The 19,503-nt window shown below is 48.9% G+C and overlaps 21 non-coding genes and 3 pseudogenes across 21 annotated transcripts; 18 read left to right on the forward strand and 6 right to left on the reverse strand.

Annotated features, from left to right (window-relative positions):
* Nucleotides 1-125: 125 nt before the first annotated feature.
* On the reverse strand, nucleotides 126-288 carry LOC135011972 (U1 spliceosomal RNA). The gene has a single exon (XR_010211002.1). It is a non-coding gene; the product is annotated as a U1 spliceosomal RNA (small nuclear RNA).
* Nucleotides 289-440: 152 nt separating this feature from the next.
* LOC135011817 (U1 spliceosomal RNA) lies at nucleotides 441-604 on the reverse strand. Its single transcript, XR_010210859.1, has one exon. It is a non-coding gene; the product is annotated as a U1 spliceosomal RNA (small nuclear RNA).
* A 672-nt stretch (nucleotides 605-1,276) lies between these two features.
* LOC135012028 (U1 spliceosomal RNA) lies at nucleotides 1,277-1,432 on the reverse strand. Its single transcript, XR_010211041.1, has one exon. It is a non-coding gene; the product is annotated as a U1 spliceosomal RNA (small nuclear RNA).
* Nucleotides 1,433-3,793: 2,361 nt separating this feature from the next.
* On the forward strand, nucleotides 3,794-3,957 carry LOC135011746 (U1 spliceosomal RNA). Its single transcript, XR_010210792.1, has one exon. It is a non-coding gene; the product is annotated as a U1 spliceosomal RNA (small nuclear RNA).
* A 152-nt stretch (nucleotides 3,958-4,109) lies between these two features.
* On the forward strand, nucleotides 4,110-4,244 carry LOC135011986 (U1 spliceosomal RNA; annotated as a pseudogene).
* A 702-nt stretch (nucleotides 4,245-4,946) lies between these two features.
* LOC135012091 (U1 spliceosomal RNA) lies at nucleotides 4,947-5,110 on the forward strand. Its single transcript, XR_010211104.1, has one exon. It is a non-coding gene; the product is annotated as a U1 spliceosomal RNA (small nuclear RNA).
* Nucleotides 5,111-5,262: 152 nt separating this feature from the next.
* On the forward strand, nucleotides 5,263-5,426 carry LOC135011949 (U1 spliceosomal RNA). Its single transcript, XR_010210981.1, has one exon. It is a non-coding gene; the product is annotated as a U1 spliceosomal RNA (small nuclear RNA).
* A 668-nt stretch (nucleotides 5,427-6,094) lies between these two features.
* LOC135011773 (U1 spliceosomal RNA) lies at nucleotides 6,095-6,258 on the forward strand. Its single transcript, XR_010210819.1, has one exon. It is a non-coding gene; the product is annotated as a U1 spliceosomal RNA (small nuclear RNA).
* A 152-nt stretch (nucleotides 6,259-6,410) lies between these two features.
* LOC135012006 (U1 spliceosomal RNA) lies at nucleotides 6,411-6,573 on the forward strand. Its single transcript, XR_010211023.1, has one exon. It is a non-coding gene; the product is annotated as a U1 spliceosomal RNA (small nuclear RNA).
* A 671-nt stretch (nucleotides 6,574-7,244) lies between these two features.
* On the forward strand, nucleotides 7,245-7,408 carry LOC135012092 (U1 spliceosomal RNA). The gene has a single exon (XR_010211105.1). It is a non-coding gene; the product is annotated as a U1 spliceosomal RNA (small nuclear RNA).
* Nucleotides 7,409-12,224: 4,816 nt separating this feature from the next.
* Nucleotides 12,225-12,337, reverse strand: LOC135012081 (U5 spliceosomal RNA). Its single transcript, XR_010211094.1, has one exon. It is a non-coding gene; the product is annotated as a U5 spliceosomal RNA (small nuclear RNA).
* A 286-nt stretch (nucleotides 12,338-12,623) lies between these two features.
* On the reverse strand, nucleotides 12,624-12,740 carry LOC135012084 (U5 spliceosomal RNA). Its single transcript, XR_010211097.1, has one exon. It is a non-coding gene; the product is annotated as a U5 spliceosomal RNA (small nuclear RNA).
* Nucleotides 12,741-13,010: 270 nt separating this feature from the next.
* Nucleotides 13,011-13,126, reverse strand: LOC135012052 (U5 spliceosomal RNA). The gene has a single exon (XR_010211065.1). It is a non-coding gene; the product is annotated as a U5 spliceosomal RNA (small nuclear RNA).
* Nucleotides 13,127-13,270: 144 nt separating this feature from the next.
* On the forward strand, nucleotides 13,271-13,434 carry LOC135011713 (U1 spliceosomal RNA). Its single transcript, XR_010210760.1, has one exon. It is a non-coding gene; the product is annotated as a U1 spliceosomal RNA (small nuclear RNA).
* Nucleotides 13,435-13,586: 152 nt separating this feature from the next.
* On the forward strand, nucleotides 13,587-13,749 carry LOC135011961 (U1 spliceosomal RNA). Its single transcript, XR_010210993.1, has one exon. It is a non-coding gene; the product is annotated as a U1 spliceosomal RNA (small nuclear RNA).
* Nucleotides 13,750-14,423: 674 nt separating this feature from the next.
* On the forward strand, nucleotides 14,424-14,587 carry LOC135011898 (U1 spliceosomal RNA). Its single transcript, XR_010210933.1, has one exon. It is a non-coding gene; the product is annotated as a U1 spliceosomal RNA (small nuclear RNA).
* A 152-nt stretch (nucleotides 14,588-14,739) lies between these two features.
* LOC135011850 (U1 spliceosomal RNA) lies at nucleotides 14,740-14,902 on the forward strand. Its single transcript, XR_010210890.1, has one exon. It is a non-coding gene; the product is annotated as a U1 spliceosomal RNA (small nuclear RNA).
* Nucleotides 14,903-15,573: 671 nt separating this feature from the next.
* LOC135011726 (U1 spliceosomal RNA) lies at nucleotides 15,574-15,737 on the forward strand. Its single transcript, XR_010210772.1, has one exon. It is a non-coding gene; the product is annotated as a U1 spliceosomal RNA (small nuclear RNA).
* A 152-nt stretch (nucleotides 15,738-15,889) lies between these two features.
* Nucleotides 15,890-16,052, forward strand: LOC135011962 (U1 spliceosomal RNA). The gene has a single exon (XR_010210994.1). It is a non-coding gene; the product is annotated as a U1 spliceosomal RNA (small nuclear RNA).
* A 674-nt stretch (nucleotides 16,053-16,726) lies between these two features.
* On the forward strand, nucleotides 16,727-16,890 carry LOC135011909 (U1 spliceosomal RNA). Its single transcript, XR_010210944.1, has one exon. It is a non-coding gene; the product is annotated as a U1 spliceosomal RNA (small nuclear RNA).
* A 152-nt stretch (nucleotides 16,891-17,042) lies between these two features.
* On the forward strand, nucleotides 17,043-17,205 carry LOC135011824 (U1 spliceosomal RNA). Its single transcript, XR_010210866.1, has one exon. It is a non-coding gene; the product is annotated as a U1 spliceosomal RNA (small nuclear RNA).
* A 797-nt stretch (nucleotides 17,206-18,002) lies between these two features.
* Nucleotides 18,003-18,157, forward strand: LOC135011984 (U1 spliceosomal RNA; annotated as a pseudogene).
* Nucleotides 18,158-18,309: 152 nt separating this feature from the next.
* LOC135012017 (U1 spliceosomal RNA) lies at nucleotides 18,310-18,472 on the forward strand. Its single transcript, XR_010211032.1, has one exon. It is a non-coding gene; the product is annotated as a U1 spliceosomal RNA (small nuclear RNA).
* A 674-nt stretch (nucleotides 18,473-19,146) lies between these two features.
* On the forward strand, nucleotides 19,147-19,325 carry LOC135011975 (U1 spliceosomal RNA; annotated as a pseudogene).
* Nucleotides 19,326-19,503: the final 178 nt, after the last annotated feature.

The raw sequence follows: 19,503 nt of genomic DNA on the forward strand, positions 1-19,503 counted from the left end.
AAGGCACAAAGTAAGCAGACGGGAGAAGTCAGGATAGTGCGCAAGGGCATAGAAGGGAGCGGCTCAAGAAAAGAGAAGTGGAAACAGACAGCAAACTAGGCTGGAGAGAGACCTGAGACAAAGAGATCTGAATTATACGAGAGCCGACCAGGGGAAACACAAATTATGCAGTCAAGTTTCCCATATTTGGGGAAATCGCAGGGGCAGCACACCCAGAGTGCAATGGTTGAGCCTTGCCCTGGGAGAAGCACCTTCAAGATCATAGTATCTCACCTGGCAGGTAAGTAGGAGTTGGGCTAGAGCTGGGGAGGGTCGCTGCTCGGGCACCCCCCTGTCAAGTGAAGGAGATCCAACTGAGGCAGCACAATGGAACTCTCGAAAGAAGAACAAGGCTAGAGGAAGATCTGAGACAAAGAAATCTGACTTTTACCAGAGCTGACCAGCGGAAAACACAAACACAGTCCCCAACTACCACAAATAATGCAGGCGAGTTTCCCACATTTGGGTAAATCACAGGGGTCAGCATACCCAGAATGCAATGAATGAACCTCACCCTGGGTGAACAATTTTCATGACCATGGTGTCTCCTATGCAAAATAAGTATGATTTGGGATAGGGCTGGGGAGGGCCGCTGCTCAGGCACATCTCTGTCAAGTAAAGGAGATTCAACTGAGGCAGCACAAGGGAACTCTCATATGGGGACAACAACTGCAGGGAGAACACATTTTCAGATGAACATGGGAGGGCAGAAGGCTGCCTAATACTGAAGCACCCCCAAACAACAAACCAAATGCAACAACTAGTGCAAGCATTCCTGGGGGAAGGCCTGCAGCAGATGGATTTGCATATGGTGATGTTATCCAAGCAGTGGGTCAAAGTTGGCTTCAACCCTCATCTGCATATGAAAAGAGAAAAGGGGCGTGCAGGGCATGGCGGCCTTTTGCGGTGCTTGGATGACCCCTAGATCGCATTAAACACCCCCACCCTCCTTTGGTGTGGGGCTCATGTTGGCCATGCCCCATCCCATGAAGCATTCAAGCTGATTTCTTGCAGCAGCTGGGCACTGTAACAGCTCCAGAGCTGCTCTGTAAGGCAAGTAAAAGGGTGTGGGCCCTGCAGCACTACCTGTAGTTTGCATTGTGCATTGGAAGGCACAAAGTAAGCAGACGGGAGGAGAAGTCAGGATAGTCCACAAGGGTATAGAAGGGAGGGGCTCAAGAAAAAAGAAGTGGAAACAGAGAGCAAACTAGGCTGGAGAGAGACCTGAGACAAAGAGATCTGAATTATACGAGAGCTGACCAGGGGAAACACAAATTATGCAGTCAAGTGTCCCACATTTGGGGAAATCGTAGGAGCAGCACACCCAGTGTGCAATGGGTGAGCCTTGCCCTGGGAGAAGCACCTTCCTGATTATAGTATCTCACCTGGGTGTGCTGCCCCTGCGATTTCCCCAAATGTGGGAAACTTGACTGCATAATTTGTGTTTCCCCTGGTCGGCTCTCATATAATTCAGATCTCTTTGTCTCAGGTCTCTCTCCAGCCTAGTTTGCTGTCTGTTTCCACTTCTTTTTTCTTGAGCCCCTCCCTTCTATACCCTTGTGGACTATCCTGACTTCTCCTCCTGTCTGCTTACTTTGTGCCTTCCAATGCACAATGCAAACTACAGGTAGTGCTGCAGGGCCCACACCCTTTTACTTGCCTTACAGAGCAGCTCTGGAGCTGTTACAGTGCCAAGCTGCTGCAAGAAATCAGCTTGAATGCTTCAGGGGCTGGGGCATGGCCAACATGAGCCCCACACCGAAGGAGGGTGGGGGTGTTTAATGCGAACTAAGGGTCATCCAAGCGCCGCAAAAGGCCGCCATGCCCTGCATACCCCTTTACTCTTTTCATATGCAGATGAGGGTTCCAGCCAACTTTGGCCCAATGCTTGGATGACATCACTATATGCATATCCGTCTTCTGCAGACCTTCCCCCAGGAATGCTTGTACTAGTTGTTGCATTTGGTTTGTTGTTTGGGGGTGCTTCAGTATTAGGCAGCCTTCTGCCCTCCCATGTTCATCTGAAAATATGTGTTCTCACTGCAGTTGTTGTCCCCAGATGAGAGTTCCCTTGTGCTGCCTCAGTTGAATCTCCTTTACTCTAAAACTTGTAAAACTTAGCAAAAGTGTTTACTAAATAGCTGCTCGGCAAAGTTGCAATGCCGAGACTCCCCGACCAGCTGCCCAGGATGAACCCACCTTTCTAGTAGAATGGGTCTTCACCTAATTCAGTAACGGCAATCCTGCCGTGGAATGAGCATGCTGAATCTTACCACAGATCCAGCGCATAATTGTCTACATGGAAGCAGGACACCCAATCCTGTTGGGAGCATACAGGACAAACAGAGCCTCTGTTTTCCTAATCTGAACCGTTCTGGTGACATAAATTTTCAAAGTTCTGACCACAGCCAGAGACTTTGACTCAACGAAGGTGTCAGTGGCCAAAGGCACCATGTGGAAAGATGAACCACCTTCGGCAGAAATAGTTGACGTGTCCTCAATTCTGCTCTATCTTCATGAAATATCAAATAAAGGCTCTTGTGATACTGCATGGTTTGTACTGTTTTCCATGTGCTCCCAGATCTTTCAAGCAAGAAGCATGGTCAAGAAAGTTCTGTTTGAAAAGAAACAACATTTACTGTCATTGTTATAGAATTTGGGAGAAAAAACAAGAAGAAATCTGCACTGTTGACGCACTGGACAGAATGAATGAATCATAAAATATAACCTTTATTAAGTATGTATTAAAATTGGATAAATATTAATATTATTATCCCAAACTGCAGTGAAACATAAAGGTTAAAATCACAGAACTAACATACATGTGCATAAGAAGAATAAAGAGATGTGAAAAAAAGGTTTAAAAAGCGTGTCCGTGTGTGATTATTTTTGAAGGCACAACCCTGGCGGGGTTGTTTATATAGATATATATGTTGCTAATAATCACTTTCTAGCGTAATGTTATTAAATAGCTGTTAGTATCTATGTCGTCAGGTACCACTGGGTCGTATCCTATATACTCCTGTGGGAAACTTGACTGCATAATTTGTGTTTCCCCTGGTCGGCTCTCGTATAATTCAGATCTCTTTGTCTCAGGTCTCTCTCCAGCCTAGTTTGCTGTCTGTTTCCACTTCTCTTTTCTTGAGCCGCTGCCTTCTATGCCCTTGTGCACTCTCCAGACTTCTCCTGTCTGCTTACTTTGTGCCTTCCAACGCACAATGCAAACTACAGGTAGTGCTGCAGGGCCCACACCCTTTTACTTGCCTTACAGAGCAGCTCTGGAGCTGTTACAGTGCCCAGCTGCAGCAAGAAATCAGCTTGAATGCTTCAGGGGCTGGGGCATAGCCAACATGAGCCCCACACCGACGGAGGGTGGAGGTGTTTAATGCAAACTAGGGGTCAGCCAAGCGCCGCAAAAGGCCGCCATGCCCTGCATGCCCCTTTTCTCTTTTCATATGCAGACGAGGGTTGAAGCCAACTTTGACCCACTGCTTGGATGACATCACCATATGCAAATCCATCTGCGGCAGGCCTTCCCCCAGGAATGCTTGCACTAGTTGTTGCATTTGGTTTGTTGTTTGGGGGTGCTTCAGTATTAGGCAGCCTTCTGCCCTCCCATGTTCATCTGAAAATATGTGTTCTCCCTGCAGTTGTTGTCCCCAGATGAGAGTTCCCTTGTGCTGCCTCAGTTGAATCTCCTTTACTTGACAGAGATGTGCCTGAGCAGCGGCCCTCCCCAGCCCTATCCCAAATCATACTTATTTTGCATAGGAGATACCATGGTCATGAAGATTGTTCTCCCAGGGTTAGGTTCATTCATTGCGTTCTGGGTATGCTGACCTCTGTGATTTCCCCAAATGTGGGAAACTCAACTGCATTATTTGTGGTAGTGGGGGACTGTGTTTGTGCTTTCCTCTGGTCAGCTCTGGTAAAAGTCAGATTTCTTTGTCTCAGATCTTCCTCTAGCCTTGTTCTTCTTTCAAGAGTTCCCTTGTGCTGCCTCAGTTGGATCTCCTTCACTTGACAGGGGGGTGCCCGAGCAGCGACCCTCCCCAGCTCTAGCCCAACTCCTACTTACCTGCCAGGTGAGATACTATGATCATGAAGTTGCTTCTCCCAGGGCAAGGCTCACCCATTGCACTCTGGGTGTGCTGCCCCTGCGATTTCCCCAAATATGGGAAACTTGATTGCATAATTTGTGTTTCCCCTAGTCGGCTCTCATATAATTCAGATCTCTTTGTCTCAGGTCTCTCTCCAGCCTAGTTTGCTGTCTGTTTCCACTTCTTTTTTCTTGAGCCCCTCCCTTCTATACCCTTGTGCACTATCCTGACTTCTCCTCCTGTCTGCTTACTTTGTGCCTTCCGATGCACAATGCAAACTACAGGTAGTGCTGCAGGGCCCACACCCTTTTACTTGCCTTACAGAGCAGCTCTGGAGCTGTTACAGTGCCAAGCTGCTGCAAGAAATCAGCTTGAATGCTTCAGGGGCTGGGGCATGGCCAACATGAGCCCCACACCGAAGTAGGGTGGGGGTGTTTAATGCGAACTAAGGGTCATCCAAGCGCCGCAAAAGGCCGCCATGCCCTGCATACCCCTTTTCTCTTTTCATATGCAGATGAGGGTTCCAGCCAACTTTGGCCCACTGCTTGGATGACATCACTGTATGCAAATCCGTCTTCTGCAGACCTTCCCCCAGGAATGCTTGTACTAGTTGTTGCATTTGGTTTGTTGTTTGGGGGTGCTTCAGTATTAGGCAGCCTTCTGCCCTCCCATGTTCATCTGAAAATATGTGTTCTCCCGGCAGTTGTTGTCCCCAGATGAGAGTTCCCTTGTGCTGCCTCAGTTGAATCTCCTTTACTTGACAGAGATGTGCCTGAGCAGCGGCCCTCCCCAGCCCTATCCCAAATCATACTTATTTTGCATAGGAGATACCATGGTCATAAAGATTGTTCTCCCAGGGTGAGGTTCATTCATTGCATTCTGGGTATGCTGACCCCTGTGATTTCCCCAAATGTGGGAAACTCGACTGCATTATTTGTGGTAGTGGGGGACTGTGTTTGTGCTTTCCTCTGGTCAGCTCTGGTAAAAGTCAGATTTCTTTGTCTCAGATCTTCCTCTAGCCTTGTTCTTTTTTTGAGAGTTTCCTTGTGCTGCCTCAGTTGGATTTCCTTCACTTGACAGGGGGGTGCCCGAGCAGCGACCCTCCCCAGCTCTAGCCCAACTCCTACTTACCTGCCAGGTGAGATACTATGATCAGGAAGGTGCTTCTCCCAGGGCAAGGCTCACCCATTGCACTCTGGGTGTGCTGCTCCTACGATTTCCCCAAATGTGGGACACTTGACTACATAATTTGTGTTTCCTCTGGTCGGCTACTCGTATAATTCAGATCTCTTTGTCTCAGGTCTCTCTCCAGCCTAGTTTGCTGTCTGTTTCCACTTCTCTTTTCTTGAGCCCCTGCCCTTGCCCTTGTGCACTCTCCTGACTTCTCCTGTCTGCTTACTTTGTGCCTTCCAACGCACAATGCAAACTACAGGTAGTGCTGCAGGGCCAACACCCTTTTACTTGCCTTACAGAGCAGCTCTGGAGCTGTTACAGTGCCCAGCTGCTGCAAGAAATCAGCTTGAATGCTTCAGGGGCTGGGGCATAGCCAACATGAGCCCCACACCGACGGAGGGTGGAGGTGTTTAATGCGAACTAAGGGTCATCCAAGCGCCGCAAAAGGCCGCCATGCCCTGCATACCCCTTTTCTCTTTTCATATGCAGATGAGGGTTCCAGCCAACTTTGGCCCACTGCTTGGATGACATCACCGTATGCAAATCCGTCTTCTGCAGACCTTTTCCCAGGAATGCTTGTACTAGTTGTTGCATTTGGTTTGTTGTTTGGGGGTGCTTCAGTATTAGGCAGCCTTCTGCTCTCCCATGTTCATCTGAAAATATGTGTTCTCCCTGCAGTTGTTGTCCCCAGATGAGAGTTCCCTTGTGCTGCCTCAGTTGAATCTCCTTTACTTGACAGAGATGTGCCTGAGCAGCGGCCCTCCCCAGCCCTATCCCAAATCATACTTATTTTGCATAGGAGATACCATTGTCATGAAGATTGTTCTCCCAGGGTGAGGTTCATTCATTGCATTCTGGGTATGCTGACCCCTGTCATTTCCCCAAATGTGGGAAACTCGACTGCATTATTTGTGGTAGTGGGGGACTGTGTTTGTGCTTTCCTCTGGTCAGCTCTGGTAAAAGTCAGATTTCTTTGTCTCAGATCTTCCTCTAGCCTTGTTCTTTTTTCGAGAGTTTCCTTGTGCTGCCTCAGTTGGATCTCCTTCACTTGACAGGGGGGTGCCCGAACAGCGACCCTCCCCAGCTCTAGCCCAACTCCTACTTACCTGCCAGGTGAGATACTATGATCAGGAAGGTGCTTCTCCCAGGGCAAGGCTCACCCAATGCACTCTGGGTGTGCTGCTCCTACGATTTCCCCAAATGTGGGACACTTGATTACATAATTTGTGTTTCCTCTGGTCGGCTCTCGTATAATTCAGATCTCTTTGTCTCAGGTCTCTCTCCAGCCTAGTTTGCTGTCTGTTTCCACTTCTCTTTTCTTGAGCCGCTCCCTTCTATGCCCTTGTGCACTATCCTGACTTCTCCCGTCTGCTTACTTTGTGCCTTCCAACGCACAATGCAAACTACAGGTAGTGCTGCAGGGCCCACACCCTTTTACTTGCTTTACAGAGCAGCTCTGGAGCTGTTACAGTGCCCAGCTGCTGCAAGAAATCAGCTTGAATGCTTCAGGGGCTGGGGCATAGCCAACATGAGCCCCACACCGAAGGAAGGTGGAGGTGTTTAATGCAAACTAGGGGTCATCCAAGCGCCGCAAAAGGCCGCCATGCCCTGCACACCCCTTTTTTATTTTCATATGCAGACGAGGGTTGAAGCCAACTTTGACCCACTGCTTGGATGACATCACCATATGCAAATCCATCTGCTGCAGGCCTTCCCCCAGGAATGCTTGCACTAGTAGTTGCATTTGGTTTGTTGTTTGGGGGTGCTTCAGTGTTAGGCAGCCTTCTGCCCTCCCATGTTCATCTGAAAATATGTGTTCTCCCTGCAGTTGTTGTCCCCAGATGAGAGTTCCCTTGTGTTGCCTCAGTTGAATCTCCTTTACTTGACAGAGATGTGCCTGAGCAGCGGCCCTCCCCAGCCCTATCCCAAATCATACTTATTTTGCATAGGAGATACCATGGTCATGAAGATTGTTCTCCCAGGGTGAGGTTCATTCATTGCACTCTGGGTATGCTGACCCCTGTGATTTCCCCAAATGTGGGAAACTCGACTGCATTATTTGTGGTAGTGGGGGACTGCGTTTGTGCTTTCCTCTGGTCAGCTCTGGTAAAAGTCAGATTTCTTTGTCTCAGATCTTCCTCTAGCCTTGTTCTTCTTTCGAGAGTTCCCTTGTGCTGCCTCAGTTGGATCTCCTTCACTTGACAGGGGGTGCCCGAGCAGCAATCCTCCACAGCTCTAGCCCAACTCCTACTTACCTGCCAGGTGAGATACTATGATGTTCACTGTTAGGGCAATCAGGATGTGGAATTCCCTGCCAGGGAAGGTGGTAATGGCGGACTCTGTAATTGGATTTAAAAAAGGAATGGATACATTTCTGAATGAAAAAGCTATCCAAGGTTATAATACTTAAAATATCAACATGGTTAATCCGGGGGTAACATGAGTTATAGTAGCTAACTAGTCATAAAACATTATTCAGCAAGTATGTAGAATCATCACAACTTAAAACAGGTTGAACACGATGGGCAATTTGCCTCTATTCAACCTCAAAAAATATGTTACTATATGTTACTATATTACTATGTTACTGTAGTATACAGAACACCACAATGTAATGAGCAGTGATAGTGAGCACTGATGAGGATACTAGAACTGACACTGAGCAGCAAGATGCAGCACTGGACTATTAGTAATGTACTGTAGTATGCTGAGCACCACAATGCAGCACAAGACAATGAGCAGTGATACTGAGCACTGATGAGGATACTACTGAGAACTGACACTGAGCAGGAGAGACACACTACTAGTATTACTGAGCAGCAATAAGTAACCACTGATACTGAGCACTGATATTGAGATTTCCACTGAGAGAACATAGCCACGTCCTCTCCGCTCTCTCTTCAATGCACGAGTAAAAATGGCGGCAACGCGCAGCTCTTTATATGGAATCCGAATCTCGAGAGAATCCGACAGCGGGATGATGACATTTTCCCTTGTTCAGGTTTTCCGAGTCAGGCGGGAACAACCGAGCCTGCCTCGGACCAGTGTAAACCACGTGGAGTTCGTCGGGAATTCGGTTCTCGGAGAACCGAACCCGCTCCTCTCTACCTTATACCCATCAATTTTTTTATTTTCAATCTAAGCCCCTGCAGTTTTCTGTAAGCATCTGCTTCGCTATGATGATCAACAAGTCACAAGGGCAAACACTCAGGGCTTGAGGCGTAGATCTTAGGACCAGCTGCTACAAGCATGGCAGAGGTGTCACTATCACTGGTGACACCCAGAGAGGTGGCGAAGGAGATTGTAATGCAGTGCGCGCAGATAAGCAGCGCAATGGTAAAAAGGAGGCATGGTTTCATAGGTAGGGGCGTGGCCTGGTGGCCTGAATCTACATTTTGTTGCTCCGGGTGTCCCGGGGGTTGGGGGCTGCACCCGGGGACTAGTGTGTGTGCGGTGCTGGCTCCTGCACAGTGACAGGGCATGGCCACCCATCATGACACCTCCATTCTTGACCATGCTGTAATTGCAGTCGCACTGCAGTTCAGCGTGATCATAAAAAATGGTGTAGCCTCCTGCTGGTGCAGACTAAATGTGCGCGCAGGAAGCCGCCACCATTTTTGTGATCACAGCGGCTGAATGTGATGTCATACAGCCGCTGTGACCACGCCCCCTGTGTCTCCTCCGTTGCAGACCCCATTTTGAAGCCTTGCCCCCGCACCGCTCCATCCCTGACTTGGAAATGGAGTGTTGCTGACCCCCCTCTCCCCCCCCCCCGCCCCGATTGACAGGCAGAGGCGATCGCATTCTCTGCGGGGTGCCGCAGAAAATGCAGGCACATGCGTATGCTGTTAGCAATTTTTGCAGTTGGATCGCTTATTGTGATTGCATTCCAACCTGAATCAGGCCCTATTACCTATCACAATGCGCTGCGGGCAGTACAAAATTGGGTTAATATAGGAGTAAAACTCCCAGACCTGTGCTCCTTAACTGTACCTGGTGGCTAGTGGAGCGGCTGCCCAGTAATCAGTGTCCACGCCAGTGCGCACACGGTCCACCCCCTACGGCCACGCTCCCCTTCATCAGCGGCCTCGTGATCCGGAAGGGCGGTGTGTGTGTGACTGACCTTAGGAAGAAACTGGAGCCTCCGCTGCAGTGACCCAGCAACCAGGGCACGGGAGTATACAGCGCCGCTGGGAGTGATGAAGCTGCAGTAAAGATGTCTATTAGACCTAGCCTGCTGCAGCCCTTGTAGATTCTCATAAAACAAGTTCTTCTTTTCTTGTCAAAATTAATAGCTAAGAATAGGCTGCCTGAGGCAGGCCCCTGTTAAGTGGCCTGCTACTGAAGGCACCAACTACAAACTGAGCTCCCTGTTCATGGAAGCGGGGTTATAGAGGAGGATGCGCTGAGCATCTTGGGAACAGTCAAAAGCTTTGAGCCGGTTGGTGCCTCAGATCAAGATCCTACTCTACACCCCAATGTGAATCCTTGTGGAGTCCAGTGTACCCCACAGAAGAAATTAATGTGTCACACCCATTGGCAGCAACCTTAGAATAGCTGCTGACGGGCACAATTGAGAAAGGAAGGGGGGGGGGGGACATTTGAATCCAGCACATAGATGCAATTCAAATATGTAATTTGTACCTTCCTATTTTAAAATATAATGGATGAACCTCACCCTGTGAGAACAATCTTCATGATCAAGAGATCTCATATGCAAAATAAGTATGAGTTGGGATAGGGCTGGGGAGGGTGGCTGCTCGGGCAGCCCCTCCCCCGTCAAGTTAAGGAGATTCAACTGAGGACGCACAAGGGAACTCTCGTCTGGGGACAACAACTGCAGGGAGACCACATCTGTTCAGATGAACATGGGAGGGTGGAAGGCTGCCTAATATTGAAGCACCATCAAATATCAAACCATATGCAACAACTAGTACAAGCATTCCTGGGGGAAGGTCTGCAGAAGACGGATTTGCATACAGTGATGTTATTCAAGCAGTGGGCCAAAGTTGGCTGGAACCCTCATCTGCATATGAAAAGAGAAAAGGGGCATGCAGGGCATGGCGGCCTTTTGCAGTGCTTGGATGACCCCTAGTTCTCATTAAACACCCCCACCCTCCTTTGGTGTGGGGCTCATGTTGGCCATGCCCCATCCCCTGAAGCATTCAAGCTGATTTCTTGCAGCAGCTGGGCACTGTAACAGCTCCAGAGCTGTTCTGTAAGGCAAGTAAAAGGGTGTGGGCCCTGCAGCACCACCTGTAGTTTGCATTGTGCGTTGGAAGGCACAAAGTAAGCAGACGGGAGGAGAAGTCAGGATAGTGCGCAAGGGCATCCTTTTCTCTTAGTCCGTAGAGGATGCTGGGGTCACATTAAGAACCATGGGGTATAGACGGGATCCGCAAGAGACATGGGCACTTTAAGACTATCAAAGGGTGTGAACTGGCTCCTCCCTCTATGCCCCTCCTCCAGACTCCAGTTATAGGAACTGTGCCCATGGAGACGGACATTTCGAGGAAAGGATTTATTGTTAAACTAAGGTGAGCATCTTACCAGCTCACACCTTAAGCATGCCGCAGAACGTGGCATTCAACAGAACACAAGCCAACGGCATGAATAATTGCAGCAAAAAGCTGACCAGAACCATAACACAACATGTGTATAACCACAAGTAATAACTGCAGACACAGTATGGACTGGGACGGGTGCCCAGCATCCTCTACAGACTAAGAGAAAAGGATTTACCGGTAGGTATTAAAATCCTATTTTCTCATACGACCTAGAGGATGCTGGGGTCACATTAAGAACCATGGGGTTATACCAAAGCTCTTGAACGGGTGGAAGAGTGCGTACGACTCTGCAGCACCGAATGACCCAACTTGAAGTTATCATCGGCCAAGGTATCAAACTTGTAAAACTTAGCAAAAGTGTTTACTAAATAGCTGCTCGGCAAAGTTGCAATGCCGAGACTCCCCGACCAGCTGCCCAGGATGAACCCACCTTTCTAGTAGAATGGGTCTTCACCTAATTCAGTAACGGCAATCCTGCCATGGAATGAGCATGCTGAATCTTACCACAGATCCAGCGCATAATGGTCTACATGGAAGCAGGACACCCAATCCTGTTGGGAGCATACAGGACAAACAGAGCCTCTGTTTTCCTAATCTGAACCGTTCTGGTGACATAAATTTTCAAAGTTCTGACCACAGCCAGAGACTTTGACTCAACGAAGGTGTCAGTGGCCAAAGGCACCATGTGGAAAGATGAACCACCTTCGGCAGAAATTGTTGACGTGTCCTCAATTCTGCTCTATCTTCATGAAAGATCAAATAAAGGCTCTTGTGATACTGCATGGTTTGTACTGTTTTCCATGTGCTCCCAGATCTTTCAAGCAAGTAGCATGGTCAAGAAAGTTCTGTTTGAAAAGAAACAAACATTTACTGTCATTGTTATGCAAATAAACTTACATTAAAGCTAACCAGAAAGCACACTCGTTCTGTCTTTAAACTGATAAAAGAAACCCCAATAATATGGGCATACCTCCCAACTTTGTCGGCTCGCAAAGAGGGACACACGCGCGGCGAAGTCGCACGCGCTCCCAAAAAGGGCGTGGCCTAAGTAAAAAGGAGCATGGCTTCGCGGGAGGACCCGCGATCGCGAGTCACGCCCCCGTTTTCGGCACTGAGGGGGCATGCCCAGCGCTCTGTGAGCCGCTGGCATGCCACCTCTCCCTCTGACTTCAGTGAATAGACGCTGTGCGCACAGCGACTATTCACCGCTGCTCTGCTAAGCAGGGCAGCGACAGACAGAGCCTCCCAACTGTCCTCCCCACCGCGGGACACTGCGGCCCGCAGGTGGGACAGCGGGACAGTCCCCAAAAAACGGGACTGTCCCGCGAAAATCGGGACAGTTGGGAGGTATGATATGGGGCATGCAAAAATTGAGATAAAACTCAGTTTTGCTCCTCTCCACGGAAATCTTTAGTAAAAGGCGAAAGATTTGTTCGTTCTGAAGAGAAACCAGAGCATGACCAAGATTCCACCTGTCGCCTGAGTGCCATGCCAGCAGTCCTCATTCAGCTCAAAGTGAGCACCCAATTTGAAAGAAAGAAAGCAGATTTCTCACCAGGCTTCCCCTTGCTATAAACATGGTTTGTACTCTTTTCCATGTGCTCCCAGATCTTTCAAGCAATTAGTATGGTCAAGAAAGTTCTGCTTGAAAAGAAACAGACATTTATTGTCATTGTTATGCAAATAAACTTACATTAAAGCTAACAAGAAAGCACACTCGTTCTGTCTTTAAACTGATAAAAGAAACCCCAATAATATGGGGCATGCAAAAATTGAGATAAAACTCAGTTTTGCTCCTCTCCACGGATAATCTTTAATAAAAGGCGAAAGATTTGTTCATTCTGAAGAGAAACCAGAGCATGACCAAGATTCCACCTGTCGCCTGAGTGCTGTGCCAGCAGTCCTCATTCAGATCAAAGTGAGCGCCCAATTTGAAAGAAAGTAGATTTCTCACCTGGCTTCTCCTTGCTATAAGCATGGTTTGTACTGTATTCCATGTGCTCCCAGATCTTTAAAGCAAGTAGCATGGTCAAGAAAGTTCTGTTTGAACATAAATAAACATTTACTGTCATTTCTATGCAAATGAGCTTACATTAAAGCACACTCATTCTATCTTTAAACCGGTAAAAGAAACCCCAAAAAGATGGGGCATGCAAAAATTGAGATAAAACTCGGTTTTGCTCCTCTCCACGGAAATCTTTAGTAAGAGGCGAAAGATTTGTTCGTTCTGAAGAGAAACCAGAGCATGACCAAGATTTTTATCTGAAAATATGTGTTCTCCCTGCAGTTGTTGTCCCCAGATGAGAGTTCCCTTGTGCTGCCTCAGCTGAATCTCCTTTACTTGACAGAGATGTGCCTGAGCAGCGGCCCTCCCCAGCCCTATCCCAAATCATACTTATTTTGCATAGGCGATACCATGGTCATGAAGATTGTTCTCCCAGGGTGAGGTTCATTCATTGCATTCTGGGTATGCTGACCCCTGTGATTTCCCCAAATGTGGGAAACTCGACTGCATTATTTGTGGTAGTGGGGGACTGTGTTTGTGCTTTCCTCTAGTCAGCTCTGGTAAAAGTCAGATTTATTTGTCTCAGATCTTCCTCTAGCCTTGTTCTTCTTTCGAGAGTTCCCTTGTGCTGCCTAAGTTGGATCTCTTTCACTTGACAGGGGGGTGCCCGAGTAGCGACCCTCCCCAGCTCTAGCCCAACTCCTACTTACCTGCCAGGTGAGATACTATGATCATGAAGGTGCTTCTCCCAGGGCAAGGCTCACCCATTGCACTCTGGGTGTGGTGCCCCTGCGATTTCCCCAAATGTGGGAAGCTTGACTGCATAATTTGTGTTTCCCCTGGTCGGCTCTCGTATAATTCAGATCTCTTTGTCTCAGGTCTCTCTCCAGCCTAGTTTGCTGTCTGTTTCCACTTCTTTTTTCATGAGCCCCTCCCTTTTATACCCTTGTGCACTATCCTGACTTCTCCTCTTGTCTGCTTATTTTGTGCCTTCCAATGCACAATGCAAACTACAGGTAGTGCTGCAGGGCCCACACCCTTTTACTTGCCGTACAGAGCAGCTCTGGAGCTGTTACAGTGCCCAGCTGCTGCAAGAAATCAGCTTGAATGCTTCAGGGGCTGGGGCATAGCCAACATGAGCCCCACACCGAAGGAGGGTGGAGGTGTTTAATGCGAACTAGGGGTCATCCAAGCGCCGCAAAAGGCCGCTATGCCCTGCACGCCCCTTTTCTCTTTTCATATGCAGACGAGGGTTGAAGCCAACTTTGACCCACTGCTTGGATGACATCACCGTATGCAAATCCATCTGCTGCAGGCCTTCCCCCAGGAATGCTTGCACTAGTTGTTGCATTTGGTTTGTTGTTTGGGGGTGCTTCATTATTAGGCAGCCTTCTGCCCTCCCATGTTCATCTGAAAATATGTGTTCTCCCTGCAGTTGTTGTCCCCAGATGAGAGTTCCCTTGTGCTGCCTCAGTTGAATCTCCTTTACTTGACAGAGATGTGCCTGAGCAGCGGCCCTCCCCAGCCCTATCCCAAATCATACTTATTTTGCATAGGAGATACCATGGTCATGAAGATTGTTCTCCCAGGGTGAGGTTCATTCATTGCATTCTGGGTATGCTGACCCCTGTGATTTCCCCAAATGTGGGAAACTCGACTGCATTATTTGTGGTAGTGGGGGACTGTGTTTGTGCTTTCCTCTGGTCAGCTCTGGTAAAAGTCAGATTTATTTGTCTCAGATCTTCCTCTAGCCTTGTTCTTCTTTCGAGAGTTCCCTTGTGCTGCCTCAGTTGAATCTCCTTCACTTGACAGGGGGGTACCCGAGCAGCGACCCTCCCCAGCTCTAGCCCAACTTCTACTTACCTGGCAGGTGAGATACTATGATCATGTAGGTGCTTCTCCAAGGGCAAGGCTCACCCATTGCACTCTGGGTGTGCTGCTCCTGCGATTTCCCCAAATGTGGGAAACTTGACTGCATAATTTGTGTTTCCCCTGGTCGGCTCTCGTATAATTCAGATCTCTTTGTCTCAGGTCTCTCTCCAGCCTAGTTTGCTGTCTGTTTCAACTTCTCTTTTCTTGAGCCGCTCCCTTCTATGCCCTTGCGCACTATCCTGACTTCTCCCGTCTGCTTACTTTGTGCCTTCCAATGCACAATGCAAACTACAGGTAGTGCTGCAGGGCCCACACCCTTTTACTTGCCGTTCAGAGCAGCTCTGGAGCTGTTACAGTGCCCAGCTGCTGCAAGAAATCACCTTGAATGCTTCAGGGGCTGGGGCATAGCCAACATGAGCCCCACACCGAAGGAGGGTGGAGGTGTTTAATGCGAACTAGGGGTCATCCAAGCGCCGCAAAAGGCCGCCATGCCCTGCACGCCCCTTTTCTCTTTTCATATGCAGACGAGGGTTGAAGCCAACTTTGACCCACTGCTTGGATGACATCACTATATGCAAATCCATCTGCTGCAGGCCTTCCCCCAGGAATGCTTGTACTAGTTGTTGCATTTGGTTTGTTGTTTGGGGGTGCTTCAGTATTAGGCAGCCTTCTGCCCTCCCATGTTTATCTGAAAATATGTGTTCTCCCTGCAGTTGTTGTCCCCAGATGAGAGTTCCCTTGTGCTGCCTCAGTTGAATCTCCTTTACTTGACAGAGATGTGCCTGAGCAGCGGCCCTCCCCAACCCTATCCCAAATCATACTTATTTTGCATAGGCGATACCATGGTCATGAAGATTGTTCTCCCAGGGTGAGGTTCATTCATTGCATTCTGGGTATGCTGACCCCTGTGATTTCCCCAAATGTGGGAAACTCGACTGCATTATTTGTGGTAGTGGGGGACTGTGTTTGTGCTTTCCTCTGGACAGCTCTGGTAAAAGTCAGATTTATTTGTCTCAGATCTTCCTCTAGCCTTGTTCTTCTTTCGAGAGTTCCCTTGTGCTGCCTAAGTTGGATCTCTTTCACTTGACAGGGGGGTGCCCGAGTAGCGACCCTCCCCAGCTCTAGCCCAACTCCTACTTACCTGCCAGGTGAGATACTATGATCATGAAGGTGCTTCTCCCAGGGCAAGGCTCACCCATTGCACTCTGGGTGTGGTGCCCCTGCGATTTCCCCAAATGTGGGAAGCTTGACTGCATAATTTGTGTTTCCCCTGGTCGGCTCTCGTATAATTCAGATCTCTTTGTCTCAGGTCTCTCTCCAGCCTAGTTTGCTGTCTGTTTCCACTTCTTTTTTCATGAGCCCCTCCCTTTTATACCCTTGTGCACTATCCTGACTTCTCCTCTTGTCTGCTTATTTTGTGCCTACCAATGCACAATGCAAACTACAGGTAGTGCTGCAGGGCCCACACCCTTTTACTTGCCGTACAGAGCAGCTCTGGAGCTGTTACAGTGCCCAGCTGCTGCAAGAAATCAGCTTGAATGCTTCAGGGGCTGGGGCATAGCCAACATGAGCCCCACACCGAAGGAGGGTGGAGGTGTTTAATGCGAACTAGGGGTCATCCAAGCGCCGCAAAAGGCCGCTATGCCCTGCACGCCCCTTTTCTCTTTTCATATGCAGACGAGGGTTGAAGCCAACTTTGACCCACTGCTTGGATGACATCACCGTATGCAAATCCATCTGCTGCAGGCCTTCCCCCAGGAATGCTTGCACTAGTTGTTGCATTTGGTTTGTTGTTTGGGGGTGCTTCATTATTAGGCAGCCTTCTGCCCTCCCATGTTCATCTGAAAATATGTGTTCTCCCTGCAGTTGTTGTCCCCAGATGAGAGTTCCCTTGTGCTGCCTCAGTTGAATCTCCTTTACTTGACAGAGATGTGCCTGAGCAGCGGCCCTCCCCAGCCCTATCCCAAATCATACTTATTTTGCATAGGAGATACCATGGTCATGAAGATTGTTCTCCCAGGGTGAGGTTCATTCATTGCATTCTGGGTATGCTGACCCCTGTGATTTCCCCAAATGTGGGAAACTCGACTGCATTATTTGTGGTAGTGGGGGACTGTGTTTGTGCTTTCCTCTGGTCAGCTCTGGTAAAAGTCAGATTTATTTGTCTCAGATCTTCCTCTAGCCTTGTTCTTCTTTCGAGAGTTCCCTTGTGCTGCCTCAGTTGAATCTCCTTCACTTGACAGGGGGGTACCCGAGCAGCGACCCTCCCCAGCTCTAGCCCAACTTCTACTTACCTGGCAGGTGAGATACTATGATCATGTAGGTGCTTCTCCCAGGGCAAGGCTCACCCATTGCACTCTGGGTGTGCTGCTCCTGCGATTTCCCCAAATGTGGGAAACTTGACTGCATAATTTGTGTTTCCCCTGGTCGGCTCTCGTATAATTCAGATCTCTTTGTCTCAGGTCTCTCTCCAGCCTAGTTTGCTGTCTGTTTCAACTTCTCTTTTCTTGAGCCGCTCCCTTCTATGCCCTTGCGCACTATCCTGACTTCTCCCGTCTGCTTACTTTGTGCCTTCCAATGCACAATGCAAACTACAGGTAGTGCTGCAGGGCCCACACCCTTTTACTTGCCGTTCAGAGCAGCTCTGGAGCTGTTACAGTGCCCAGCTGCTGCAAGAAATCACCTTGAATGCTTCAGGGGCTGGGGCATAGCCAACATGAGCCCCACACCGAAGGAGGGTGGAGGTGTTTAATGCGAACTAGGGGTCATCCAAGCGCCGCAAAAGGCCGCCATGCCCTGCACGCCCCTTTTCTCTTTTCATATGCAGACGAGGGTTGAAGCCAACTTTGACCCACTGCTTGGATGACATCACTATATGCAAATCCATCTGCTGCAGGCCTTCCCCCAGGAATGCTTGTACTAGTTGTTGCATTTGGTTTGTTGTTTGGGGGTGCTTCAGTATTAGGCAGCCTTCTGCCCTCCCATGTTTATCTGAAAATATGTGTTCTCCCTGCAGTTGTTGTCCCCAGATGAGAGTTCCCTTGTGCTGCCTCAGTTGAATCTCCTTTACTTGACAGAGATGTGCCTGAGCAGCGGCCCTCCCCAACCCTATCCCAAATCATACTTATTTTGCATAGGCGTATCGCCTATGCAAAATAAGTATGATTTGGGATAGGGTTGGGGAGGGCCGCTGCTCAGGCACATCTCTGTCAAGTAAAGGAGATTCAACTGAGGCAGCACAAGGGAACTCTCATCTGGGGACATGGTCATGAAGATTGTTCTCCCAGGGTGAGGTTCATTCATTGCATTCTGGGTATGCTGACCCCTGTGATTTCCCTAAATGTGGGAAACTCGACTGCATTATTTGTGGTAGTGGGGGACTGTGTTTGTGCTTTCCTCTGGACAGCTCTGGTAAAAGTCAGATTTCTTTGTCTCAGATCTTCCTCTAGCCTTGTTCTTCTTTCGAGAGTTCCCTTGTGCTGCCTCAGTTGGATCTCTTTAACTTGACAGGGGGGTGCCCGAGCAGCGACCCTCCCCAGCTCTAGCCCAACTCCTACTTACTTGCCAGGTGAGATACTATGATCATGAAGGATCTTCTCCCAGGGCAAGGCTCACCCATTGCACTCTGGGTGTGGTGCCCCTGCGATTTCCCCAAATGTGGGAAGCTTGACTGCATAATTTGTGTTTCCCCTGGTCGGCTCTCGTATAATTCAGATCTCTTTGTCTCAGGTCTCTCTCCAGCCTAGTTTGCTGTCTGTTTCCACTTCTTTTTTCATGAGCCCCTCCCTTTTATACCCTTGTGCACTATCCTGACTTCTCCTCCTGTCTGCTTACTTTGTGCCTTCCAATGCACAATGCAAACTACAGGTAGTGCTGTAGGGCCCACACCCTTTTACTTGCCGTACAGAGCAGCTCTGGAGCTGTTACAGTGCCCAGCTACTGCAAGAAATCAGCTTGAATGCTTCAGGGGCTGGGGCACAGCCAACATGAGCCCCACACCGAAGGAGGGTGGGGGTGTTTAATGTGAACTAGGGGTCATCCAAGCACCGCAAAAGGCCGCCATGCCCTGCACGCCCCTTTTCTCTTTTCATATGCAGATGAGGGTTGAAGCCAACTTTGACCCACTGCTTGGATGACATCACCGTATGCAAATCCATCTGCTGCAGGCCTTCCCCCAGGAATGCTTGCACTAGTTGTTGCATTTGGTTTGTTGTTTGGGGGTGCTTCAGTATTAGGCAGCCTTCTGCCCTCCCATGTTCATCTGAAAATATGTGTTCTCCCTGCAGTTGTTGTCCCCAGATGAGAGTTCCCTTGTGCTGCCTCAGTTGAATCTCCTTTACTTGACAGAGATGTGCCTGAGCAGCGGCCCTCCCCAGCCCTATCCCAAATCATACTTATTTTGCATGGTCATGAAGATTGACTTATTTTGCATGGTCATGAAGATTGTTCTCCCAGGGTGAGGTTCATTCATTGCATTCTGGGTATGCTGACCCCTGTGATTTCCCCAAATGTGGGAAACTCGACTGCATTATTTGTGGTAGTGGGGGACTGTGTTTGTGCTTTCCTCTGGTCAGCTCTGGTAAAAGTCAGATTTATTTGTCTCAGATCTTCCTCTAGCCTTGTTCTTCTTTCGAGAGTTTCCTTGTGCTGCCTCAGTTGGATCTCTTTCACTTGACAGGGGGGTGCCCGAGCAGCGACCCTCCCCAGCTCTAGCCCAACTCCTACTTACCTGCCAGGTGAGATACTA

Source organism: Pseudophryne corroboree, unplaced genomic scaffold (assembly GCF_028390025.1).
Source record: "Pseudophryne corroboree isolate aPseCor3 unplaced genomic scaffold, aPseCor3.hap2 scaffold_251, whole genome shotgun sequence".
NCBI classification, from domain to species: domain Eukaryota; kingdom Metazoa; phylum Chordata; class Amphibia; order Anura; family Myobatrachidae; genus Pseudophryne; species Pseudophryne corroboree.